This window comes from Hemicordylus capensis, chromosome 2, assembly GCF_027244095.1.
Source record: "Hemicordylus capensis ecotype Gifberg chromosome 2, rHemCap1.1.pri, whole genome shotgun sequence".
Classification (NCBI taxonomy): domain Eukaryota; kingdom Metazoa; phylum Chordata; class Lepidosauria; order Squamata; family Cordylidae; genus Hemicordylus; species Hemicordylus capensis.
Window position 1 is genome coordinate 233859323 of NC_069658.1, and position 12401 is coordinate 233871723.

General features: G+C 46.6%; 1 pseudogene; it reads left to right on the forward strand.

Annotated features, from left to right (window-relative positions):
* Nucleotides 1-9792, forward strand: part of LOC128343389 (zinc finger protein 420-like) — a 38957-nt pseudogene extending 29165 nt beyond the window's left edge.
* Nucleotides 9793-12401: the final 2609 nt, after the last annotated feature.

Here is a 12401-nt window from a genome sequence, read left to right on the forward strand (position 1 = left end):
AGCTGCAGAGGGTCTTGGATGATATGGATTATTTAGATCCCTTTCCGTCTGGCTTCCATCCTGGATATGGGACTGGAACTGCCTTGGTCGCCCTAGTGGATGATCTATGCCAGGAGCTTGACAGGGGGAATGCGTCCCTGTTGGTTCTGCTGGACCTCTCCGTGGTGTTCAATACCATCGACCATGGTATCCTTCTGGACTGCCACTTGAGTATGAGGACTGGAGGCACTGCTTTGGAGTGGCTTCGGTCTTTTCTAGGCCCGGCTGTTGCCAGAACCTAAGGGGTATACTCATGGGTCAAATGGGCCATAACCTAAAATTTGGCTTTAAAAAAGCCATTCTGGCGAGGGTCCAGAAGGTGGTGCTGGGAGACTGCTGCTCAGCTCCTTGGCCATTGGCTTGTGAGGTCCCACAGTGTTTGGTTTTGTCCCCCATGCTGTTCAACATCTACATGAAACCACTGGGAGAGGTCATCCGGTGACTTGGACTGCGTTGTCAGCAATATACCAGTGACACTCAGCAATATCTCTCTTTATCACCTGATCCTAGGGAGGCAGTGGATGACCTGAATTGGGGCTTGGAGGCTGTTATGGACTGGATGTGGGCTAGTAAACTGAGATTGAATCCAGACAAGATGGAGCTGGTGTTGGTCAGTAGGAGATCTACTCGGGATGAAGGGATTAAACTGATTCTGGATGGGACTGCACTCCCCTTGAAAGAACAAGTGTGCAGCTTGGGAGTACTGTTGGACCCGGGTCTGCATTAGAACATAGGAAGCTGCCATATACTGAGTCAGGCCATTGGTCCATCTAGCTCAGTGTTGTCTACACAGACTGGCAGTGGCTTCTCCAAGGTTGCAGGCAGGAGTCTCTCTCTCAGCCCTATCTTGGAGATGCCAGTATATAAGGTTTTTCACCTTTGAACCCAATTCCTTCCCAGAACTGTACTTGGCAATACAGTCTTTATTACAGATTATCTTAATAACCCAGTCCTCTAATTTTTAGACTATCTTATCCTCTGTGTCTCGGAACAACTCCTCTTTGAGACTGTTCCTACCCAGACCCAGATCCCCACTCTAACTTCACTTTCCTGCCAACCTCTTAACTGTCACTCTCTAACTGCCCCTTATGATTGACAGCTCCAAAGAGTTCTAAGCCAATTTGCATAAACGTAGTCCTGCACCATTTCATCACATAGCTGTAGGGACACTTCAACAGTGTAGTTTGTGATGATGTCATCCATCCTAATTCAAGATGGTGGATGCATGAACATTTGAGGCAGAAATAGACTAACTTGTGAAGGTGGTAATTATCAATTGAGATTCTAGGGGTTTGGAGGCTGTTCTGGACTGGATGGGGGCAAACAAGTTGAAACTCAATCCAGATAAGACGGAAGTGCTCTGGGTTGGTAGAACTGATCATGGAAGTAATGAGGTAAATTTGGTCTTGGACAGGGTCACACTCCCTCTGAAAGACAAAGTTGGCAGCTTGGGGGTGCTTCTGGACCCAGTGCTGTCCTTGGAGGCACAGGTGGCAGCAGTGTGCAGAAGTGCCTTTTACCAGCTATGGCTGGTACACCAGCTACTTGGAGAAGTTGGACCTAACCTCAGTCACTCATGCATTGGTAACATCCAGATTGGACTATTGCAATGTGCTCTATGTGGGACTGCCCTTGAAGACTGTTTGGAAGCTTCAGGGGGTCCAGAATGCTGCTGCAAGGATGCTCATGCGTGCAAGTCATTTCATGAGTATCACACCCATTCTTCAGCAGCTTCATTGGTTACCGGTCCTCTTCTGGGCTAGATTCAAGGTGCTGGTCCTGATCTTTAAAGTTCTATGCACAGCTTGGGACCAGGTACCTGTCAGACAGCATTCGCCCATATGAATCTGCCAGGGCCCTCCGCTCATCGTCTCAGGCCTTGCTCATGGCCCCGCCACTAACAGAGATCTGGTTGGTGGGTACTAGAGACAGGGCCTTTTCGGTTGTGGCCTCTCAGCTTTGGAGCGCCCTCCCTGAAGAGCTTTGCCATGCTCCCTCCCACAGTGTTTTTAAAAAAATCTTAAAATACACCTTTTTAAGGAGGCTTTTTAATGCTCCATTTCTGGTTATATCTGGTAGGTTCTTTAGCTTTTTATAATTTCCAGTATTTGGCTTTTAAAATAGCTTTTCATTTGAACCTAATAATGATTGCGGTTTTTAATCTGACTTTTAACTTGTTTGTTTAATTTGTTTAATTTTATTACTTTTATTGTATCTGGTATCTATTTGATTGTTGTGAGCCACCCCGAGCAGTAGTGCACTGGAAAGGCGGGGTATAAATATTTTAAATAAATAAATAGATACATAGTGAAAGGAAAGAAGGCAGATTAGTTCTTACCGGCACTTCTTGTTAAAAAGCATATGGTTCTCAGATATTGTTAAAATGTGATGTTAGCCATCTTGGGAATGTGTGACTGAAAGGCCAGGTGGAAACTTGTTAATAATACACCAAACAAACCGACAAAGGTGCAGACAGGCCCCTCGAGTGATCAGGCATCTGTTTTGTTCTCCTTCACAGGTGGTGAAATCACCCTGGCTCTTCATTCCCAGCCTTCTCCTCTTTGTGATAGAGCAGAGATCGCCTCTGTGCAACTGGATCAGGTATATAGGAACATAGGAAGCTGCCTTATACCGAGTCAGACCATAGGTCCATCTAGCTTGGTATTGTCTACCCAGACTGGCAGTGGCTTCTCCAAGGTGATAGGCAGGAGTCTCTCTCAGCTCTACCTTGGAGATGCCAGGGAGGGAACTTGGAACCTTCTTGATGCAAGCAAGCAGGTGCTCTTCCCAAAGCGGCTCCATCCCCTGAGGGGAATATCTTACAGTACTCATTTTGGTAGCCTCCCATTCAGATGCATACCAGGATGGACCCTGCTTATCAAAGAGGGCAATTCATGCTGGCTGCCACAAGACCAGCTCTCCTCCCTAGGTAGAGAAGGGATCATGTGGGAGAAGAGGTGGCCACAGCGTGGGGGCCACTATCCCCAGTGTATTTCCTTAGGCCTGAAATAATAATCTGCCTCTGTCCCTTGGCATAGGCTGTCCAAACTGCTCACTCAGAAGTTCTGAAAACCACTGGAGAAGCTTTGGGCCCTGCACCTCAGCTACTTCATCTTTGCTCCCTTCATGGATTTCTGCATTTGCTCAAAGAGAAAATATTTCCTTCTTGCTTTCAGGGTCTGGTGACCTTTGAGGAGGTGGCTGTGAATTTCTCGGAGGAGGAGTGGGCTCTGCTGGATCTAGGCCAGAGGGCCTTGCACACAGAAGTCATAGAGGAAACCTGTGGGCATCTGGCCTTTCTGGGTAAGGCTCCTTTCCCCCTTTCCAGTTATTCATGGCCTGTATCTGTGGCCTGGAGGGCTGTCATTGAGGACATCGGTGAATGTTCCACACTTCCTGCATGCACAAGGTCAGATACATAAAATACAAAACTGGTCAATACAATAGTTCCACGATCCCTTGACACTGCCTACCCTTGTGCTAACCCATTGCTTATTGAGGGGTTGTGGTGGGGAGACTCCCTCCGTGGTTTCAAATGCTGCACACCTCTTTGCTGCATTAATTAGTAATATGTCCTCATATCCAAGGCCCTCCCTCACTCCTGAAGTTGTATCTACACTCATCTGTCCAAACTGAGTGCAAGGTGGCTTTCACCAAAGGGGATCTCAATATTCTCATTTTCTTCCCTTGAAATTTAACAGCTCTTTCCTTAAAGAGGCAGCTCCCTCTTGTAAAAGGAATAGCTGCTAACCCAGGAGCCTTTTAACTGTTTCCGTCAACCCCTGTTAGGGTGAAGTTTTAGGTCTATCTTTTACGTTTCTTAGCCCAGGGATTCTCAAACTGGGGTCCCCAGGTGTTGTTACACGACAACTGCCGTCATCAGTGGTCTTAGACCACTGTGGCAGGGGATGATAGAGGTTGTAGTCCAACAACATCTGGAGACCCCAGTTTGAGAATCCCTATTTTAGCCCAACCTGGATTTAATGGATCCAGTAACACTTGTTTGTGTATGTCTACATCTGCCATTGCACTGGGTCATCCAGGTTTATCATATTGTAAGGATGCTGTTTCTCCATGGTGAGTCAAAGCCTCAGGGCTTCCTCTTTCCTCACTTGTTCTGTACCCTGAATGAGCTGCACCAACCTCGCTATCAGCTTGCATGTGGATTTCCTGCCCCATCTTTTCCCATGTGATACCTGAGGGACCTGTCTGGAGAAACAGCCAGAGTGTATCTGGTGGGGACTCTTAACTATGAAAGGCGGGAGCTTATAGCAATGGATCATATGTGTCCAAACTATGGGGAGGAGTTTTTAGTCCCATTCAGACATCAATTTAAGAAATAACAACACTCACCGTTACAGTGCCGAAAGCAGGTAGGAAGTCCTGCCTTGGTAGTGTCACTCGCCCCCTCTCTCTTGCTGCTCAAGTTACAGCAGTGTTTGTATGGTGCTTCCCTTTGTACACAAACAGGATTACTCACTAGTTTTCAACTTTGTAGCAGTTAGCAGAGATTTTGCCATTGTTGTTTAATGTCTGAAAGGGGGGTATAGTAATACCAGGTTTCATGGAAGCTACCAGTATGTGAAACTGCCATGGGTCCATTTTACCCAGATTTCTTAGACTGGTTGTCCAGCATCCTGTTTCCCACAGCGGCCCACCAGATGCCTCTGAGAAGCGCACAGGCAAGAGTTGAGGGTGTGCCCTCTCTCCTGCTGTTGCTCCCCTGCAACTGGCATTTAGAGGCATCTTGCCTCTGAGGCTGAAGGTGGCCCACAGCCACCAGACTAGTAGCCATTGATAGACTTGTCCTCCATGAATTTGTCTAAGCTTCTTTTAAAGCCACTCAAGCTAGTGGCCATCACTACATCCTGTGGCAGAGAATTCCACAGATTAATTATGCACTGTGTGAAAAAGCGCATTGTCCTATTGTTGGTCCTAAATTTCCCAGCCTTCAGTTTCATGGGATGACCCTGGTTCTAGTGTTGTGAGAGAGGGAGAAATTTTTTTCTGTCCACTCTCTCTACTCCATGCATAATTTTATAGACCTATATCATCTCCCCCCATAGTCTCCTCTTTTCCAAACTAAAAAGCCCCAGATGCTGTAACCTTGCATCATAAGGAAAGTGCTCCATTTTCAGTACATGGCAGGATGTTCTTCCCTGTAGCCTTTTGAATTTTTTCATCTGCACAGTGTTAAATTGAGTTTCTTCTGTGATCTGATGGTCCATTTCTTTATTCTTGCAGGTGATGGATGGGGGAGTGAGAAAGAGGGGAAACTGCAGAAGAGAGAAACAGAAGCAAACGATCAGTGGCTGAAGAAATCTGCTGCTTCTGCATGCTTTGACTTTCATGAAATTCCAGTCCAGAAAAAGGCCTGGAAAACCCCCAGAAAGAATAAATACCGCCAGTGTGCAAACATATTAAATATTAACGCAAGTCTTAGCACAGATCAAAGAATTCACACAGATGAGAAAAAATTTGAATGTTCAGAGTGTGGAAAGAGCTTCAGCAACAGCTCACGCCTTACTTGCCATCAAAGGATCCACACAGGGGAGAAACCGTATCAATGTTCAGAATGTGGGAAGAGATTCAGAGACAGCTCGTGCCTTACTTACCATAAAAAAATCCACACAGGGCAGAAACCATTTTATTGCTCAATGTGCGGAAAGAGCTTCAGACAGAACTCAAAACTTAATGAGCATCAGAGAATCCACACAGGGGAAAAACCATATCAGTGCTTGATTTGTGGAAAGCGCTTCTGTCAGAACTCACAGCTTACTTGTCATCAAAGAAATCACACAGGAGAGAAGCCATTTCAGTGCTCAGTATGTGGAAAGAGCTTCAGCCGGAGGGGAGACCTTACTACCCATCAAAGAATCCACACAGGGGAGAAACCACATCAGTGCATGGTGTGTGGAAAGAGCTTCCATCGAAGACAAGCCCTTACTTACCATCAAAGAATCCACACAGGGGAGAAACCATATCAGTGCTCAGTGTGTGGAAAGAGCTTCAGCGATAACTCACAACTTTCCTCCCATCAGCGAATTCACACAGGGGAGAAACCATATCAGTGTTCAGTGTGTGGAAAGAGCTTCAGCCGGAATTCAGACCTTACTTCCCATCAAAGAATCCACACAGGGGAGAAACCGTATCAGTGCTCAGTGTGTGGAAAAAGCTTTGGCCAGAGATCAAGCTTTAATGATCATCGAAGAATCCACACAGGAGAGAAACCTTATAAATGTTCAGAATGTGGAAAGACCTTCCGTTGCCTACAAGGCCTTACTTCCCATCATAGAATCCACACAGGGGAGAAACCGTACCAATGCTGGGTGTGTGCGAAGAGTTTCCGTGACAGCTCACATCTTGCTTCCCATCAAAGAATCCACACAGGAGAGAAACCATATGAATGTTTGGTGTGTGGAAAGCGCTTCAACAAGAACTCAAATCTTAATGAACATAAAAGAATTCACAAAGGGGAGAAACCATATCAATGCTTGATGTGCGGAAAGCGTTTCATCCGGACCTCAGACCTTACTTCCCATCAAAGAATCCACACAAAAGAGAAGCTTTACCAGTGCTCAGTCTTGAGAGAGGTTCAGGTGGAGCTCAAGTCTTAATGAACAACAAAGAAACCACACAAGAGGAACTTCATCAGTGCTCAGAGTGTGGAAAGACCTTAATCCAGAACTCACATGTTAGTTCCTGTTTAAGAATCTACACAAAGTAGAAATCATATCCATTCTCAGTGTGTGGAAATAACTTGTGCTCCTGCTCAAATGAATCCACATATTGAAGAGAGCATATATTTGGAAATTCTGAACCCCTTTGGCAACAGCCTATCTTTCCTCTCACAACTGTAAAGTACCTACATTCAATTTTTGGTACGAAAGACATCTTCCTGAAAGATTATTCCGTGTCATGTGTGTGACTTGTAGCTGCTCTTCAGTCATGGCTGTATAAAGGCAATAGGAGAGGCCTTGATCAGGGATGTGCACGAACCGGATCGGAGACCCTTTTACGCGCCTCCGAACCGGTTTGAACGCTGGCCGGCTCAAAGGTTCGATAGTGAGTCAGGTGGCTTTAAGGGTGGGGGAGGATGCATTCCCACCCCTGCTGAGTTTCCCCCGCTGGCCCGTGATTCCTTAAAAGTAGTGTACCTCCCTGCTGCCCCGTTCCGATGTTTATCGGATGTAACCGGAAGTAGTAGCTGTGACGCATGTTATGCACATGTCATGCTTGCGCACGTTGGGTACGCACGCACAGTTACAGCTACTACTTCCGGTAAATTCTGGAACGGGGCAGCAGGGAGGTACGCTGCCGCCCTGATGGGCTTTTAGGGAATCGTACGCCAGTGGGGGAAACGCAGCGGGGGAGTAAGTGCATCCTCCCCTGCCCTTAAAGCTGTCCCCCCAACCATCAAACCAGTCCCCACTGGTTCCGTGAACATCCCTAGCCTTGATTTGTCCTAGTAGAAGGTGTCTGTTTATAAAAATGGCCCTCCCTGTCTGCCAGTTGTAAGCAAAATGAAATGGAGTCCTGCCAAAGGAAAGGAGTCCCTGATTTTGCATGAAGGCTTGTAGACCTGTAAGCATAGGGACTTGTCTATCAAGCACGTGGACCCTACAAAGGAACTGTGGAACAGGTGAAGATACAGCTCTTTGGGATCAAGAAGCCACTGCCTATGGTGTCGTCCAGAGGTTCTTTACCTCTTTTAACAAATGTACCCCTTTTGTCCATCTTAGCTTGTGTATTTATTATTTCTCTGTGTAAACCACCCTGAGCCATTTTTGGAAGGGCGGTATAGAAATCGAATAAATAATAATAATACTGTCACAAACCTTCAACTTAGATACTCCAGAGAGAGAGAGAGAGTACACATCAATTTTAATGTTACAGTTATGAGATAAGGTACTCCAGCCACTGGCTTGCATCCAAACTAAGTTACTCATGAATACTCCCATGTCCCAGTAATTTCAGTAAGAGTGCTTATGAGTAACATAGTTTAATGTAGATGTGAGCCAGTGACTAGAGTAGCTCATCTCATAACTGAAATATTTAAAGAGTGTGTGTGTGTGTGTGTGTGGTGTGTGTGTGTATGCACATACAAAACCCTCTAATTTTAAGTGTTACAGTTAGGGAGACAGGCTATCACAGTCACTAAGCCTGTTCTTATGACCATAGATTCCTGGGTAAGGGGAATCTGGTCATCTGGAGCACCAGGAGTGCTCCTGACGCAGCAGTTCCGAACCTAGGTAGCCCAGATCCGCTATCCAGGTTAAACGTGTTGTAGGATGAAAAGAGAGGCATCCTACCTTTTGATTTGGCATTTTAAACTGTTCCCAGGAGCCAGTGGCCATGTTTATCATCAAGTTCTATAGCTAGAGGGGCCAGGGAGAGGAAAGCTGTTGCTGTACTGCGGCTTGCCTCTCTAACGCTTGCACAATGCATTATGGTATATCTGGAGGACCCAGCTACATTGTTTACAGTACCAGAGTGTGCGCCAGCCTGATTGGGAATTGGGTGAGTTGACCCAAATGGAGTTTTATTGTCCAGGAGATATGGGGTAGGAACATGCCTTCCTGCTAGCCCACCTCCATATGGTCATGTGAACAAGCCTGTTGGCTCGCATCCACACAAAGTTACTCATAAGCAGTCAAATTGAAATTAATGCAATTTTACTTGTCCCATTAATGGTTGCAAGTTTACTTGCCCCATTAATTTCAATGGGAGTACTGAGTGCTAATTGTCTGAAGCCTGTCAGTAGGGCTGAGGGGAAGGGCACATTGAACATCAGCATGTAGCCAGCCAATTAGGAGCAGAGGAGGAGGGTCTTCACCCACCCTCCAACAACAACAACAAATATTTTCAACTTTTCAACAAAAGTTTCCAAAGTGGTTTACATAGAGAAATAATAACTAATAAATCAGATGGATCCCTGTTCCCAAAGGGCTTACAATCTTCAAAACAAAACAAACAAACAAACCCTCCACCCTCTCCTTCTGCAGCAGACACATCACTGAGGATGTGTCAGCTTCAAGCTGAGCCCCTGGTGGCGCAGTGGTAAAACTGCTGCCCTGTAACCAGAAGGTTACAAGTTCGATCCTGACCAGGGGCTCAAGGTTGACTCAGCCTTCCATCCTTCTGAGGTTGGTAAAATGAGTACCCAGAATGTTGGGAGCAATATGCTAAATCATTGTAAACCGCTTAGAGAGCTTCCAGCTGTATATAAATGTAAGTGGTATTGCTATTGCTATTGATGATCTGCAGCTGGGGAACAAATAGCACAGCTGCAGCAGGGGGAGACAGGAGAGTGAGTACCCCATGGGAGCCATTCAACTACTCCCTCTGGGTACCAGTACACCCATTGGGACCTCTGGTGTAGAGTAGCATGTTGGACCTAGAGTTGGGAAGAGCCTGTTTGAATGTTTTCACTGAGAAGGGACCTCAAGGAAGTCCCTATCTGGCAGCTTCACTTATCTTGCAGGGATTTTGTGAATATAAAATGGAACAAGAGAACCCACTTATCCAGCAGTGTTATAAGGCTGGAGTGGGCCCTTGGACAAAAATGGAAGATGGGCCACTGCCCTCCCCTTGGGAGGGGGAGAGTAAAAAGCAACCTACTGTCCACCTAGCAGGGCCCTCCTCCCTCAGGGGTCCAGGGAAATTTGGGCCCCCTTGTTCAATTATAAGTACACCCCTGCATTTATTTTTCTCTGAGTTGCTTATGTCGAATAAAAATACAACCTGACATAATTTCTAGGTGTGTTTTGGGGACTGATTACTCACAAAACTCATACTTTCCTTCCACTCCTGCAACATGGTTTAGAACATGGTTTAGAACATTGGGGTTTAGAACATAAGAACAGCCCTGCTGGATCAGGCCCAAGGCCCATCTAGTCCAGCATCCTGTTTCACACAGTGGCCCACCAGATGCCGCTGGGAGCCACAGTCAGGAATTGAGGGCATGCCCTCTCTCCTGCTGTTACTCCCCTGCAACTGGTACTCAGAGGCATCCTGCCTTAGAGGCTGAAGGTGGGCTATAGCCCTCCGACTAGCAGCCGTTGATAGACCTCTCCTCCATGAAGTTATCCAAACCCCTCTTAAAGCCATCCAGGTCGTTGGCTGTCACCACATCTTGTGGCAGAGAATTCCACAAGTTGATTATAGGGGTGTGCATGGAATCAGCTGGCACCCCCTAGAACCTCCCCTGCCGGTTCGTGATTTTTTTAAATAAAATAAAATAAAATAAATCTCTACCCTCTGGAGGAGTTTGTTGGGGTGGCAGGGGGGTCCGCAGAGGTTCCCCTCCCCCCGCCGGCTTTCAAAATTCCCCCCTCTGGCCCATTCGGGTCAGTTTGTGGGCCCGTTCAGGCCTCCGTATATCAGCACGGTGGCCATTTTGGAAGCCACCGTGCATGCGCAAATGGCCTCTGAGAGGCCTGGCATGGGCCAGGGCCTCGCAGAGGCCATTTGTGCATGCACTACGGCCATTTCTTTCTTTTTTTTTTAAAATGACCATCGCACATGTGCAAATGGCCTCTGCGAGGCCCTGGCTCATGCCAGGCCTCCCATAAACCATTTGCAAATGGACCCCAAAAATGGGCATTTTGAAGGCTGGCAGGGGGAGGGGGAACCTCTGTGGACCCCCACACATACACACCGTCCCAACTAACTCCAATGGAGGAAAGAAAAGTTAAAAAAAAATTCATCCCTATTTTTTAAAAAATAAATTCGCAAACTGGTGGGGTGGGTTCGTCCCGTTCCAGATGGAACCGGGGTGGGTGGGTTTCGGTTCAACCTAAAACCATCAAACCCCCGAATGAGTTTGCACATCCCTAGTTCATTATGCATTGTGTGAAAAAGTACCTCTGTTTGCTGGTCCTAAATTTCCTGGCAATCAATTTCATGGGATGACCCCTGGTTCTAGTGTTATGTGAGAGGGAAAAGAATTTCTCTCTATCCACTTTCTCTACACCATGTGATTTTATAGAGCTCTATCATGTCTCCCCGCAGTCATCTTTTTTCTAAACTAAAAAGCCCCAGGTGTTGTAGCCTTGCCTCATAAGAAAGGTGCTCTAGGCCAGGGATTCTCAACGTTGGGTCCCCAGATGTTATTGGACTTCAACTCCCATAATTCCCAACCAAAGGCCACTGGAGCTGGGGATTATGGGAGTTGAAGTCCAATAACATCTGGGGACCCAACATTGAGAATCCCTGCTCTAGGCCCCTGATCACCTTGGTTGCCCTCTTCTGCACCTTTTCCAGTTCTACAATGTCCTTTTTTAAGATGTGGTGACCAGAATTGTATGCAGTACTCCAGGTGTGGCCGCACCATAGTTTTGTATAAGGGCATTATAATATTAGCAGTTTTATTTTCAATCCCCTTCCTAATGTTCCCTAGCATGGAATTGGCCTTTTTCACAACTGCCCCACATTGAGTCGACACTTTCAACGAGCTGTCCACCATGACCCCAAGATCCCTCTCCTGGTCAGTCACCGACAGCTCAGATCCCATCAGTGTATACTTGAAGTTGCGGTTTTTCTTCCCAATGTGCATCACTTTGCACTTGCCAACACTGAACCACATTTGCCATTTTGTCCCCCACTCACCCAGTTTGGAGAGATCCTTTTGGAGCTCCTCACAATCCATTTTGGATTTCACTACCTGAAAGAGTTTGGTATCATCTGCAAATCTGACCACCTCACTGCTTACCCCTACTTCTAGATCATTTATGAATAAATTAAAAAGCACCAGTCCCAGTATAGAACCCTGGGGGACACCACTTCTTACTTCCCTCCATTGTGAAAACGTTCCATTTATACCTACCCTCTGTGTCCTATCTTTCAACCAGTTAGCAATCCACACATGTACTTGTCCCCTTATCCCATGACCGCTAAGTTTCCTCAGGAGTCTTTGATGAGGAACTTTGTCAAAAGCTTTTTGGAAGTCCAAGTAGACTATGTCAACTGGATCACCTTTATCCACATACTTGTTGACACTCTCAAAGAAGTCCAAAAGGTTGGTGAGGCAAGATTTACCTTTGCGGAAGCCATGCTGGCTCACTCCCAGCAGGGCCTGTTCTTCTAGGTGCCATGCTGGTTCTCCCTCAGACCTACTGTATCCCCCCACCCATCACCCTGCTGAAAACAGTCCCCTCAGAAACTTAGTTGCCTTTAATTACCCTCAAACCTAGTACCTTTGTTTTCAGTAGAGGGGTGGGCCTCTGGAAAGGCAACCAAGCAGCAATACTTTGCCTTCCTTTGTTTTACGTCACTGCCTGCTTTCCCTTTTGCAGCGCAAAAGTGGTACCACCGACTGCTCCTCAAAGAAATTCAATTAGGACACTCCAAACTGCTAGGCA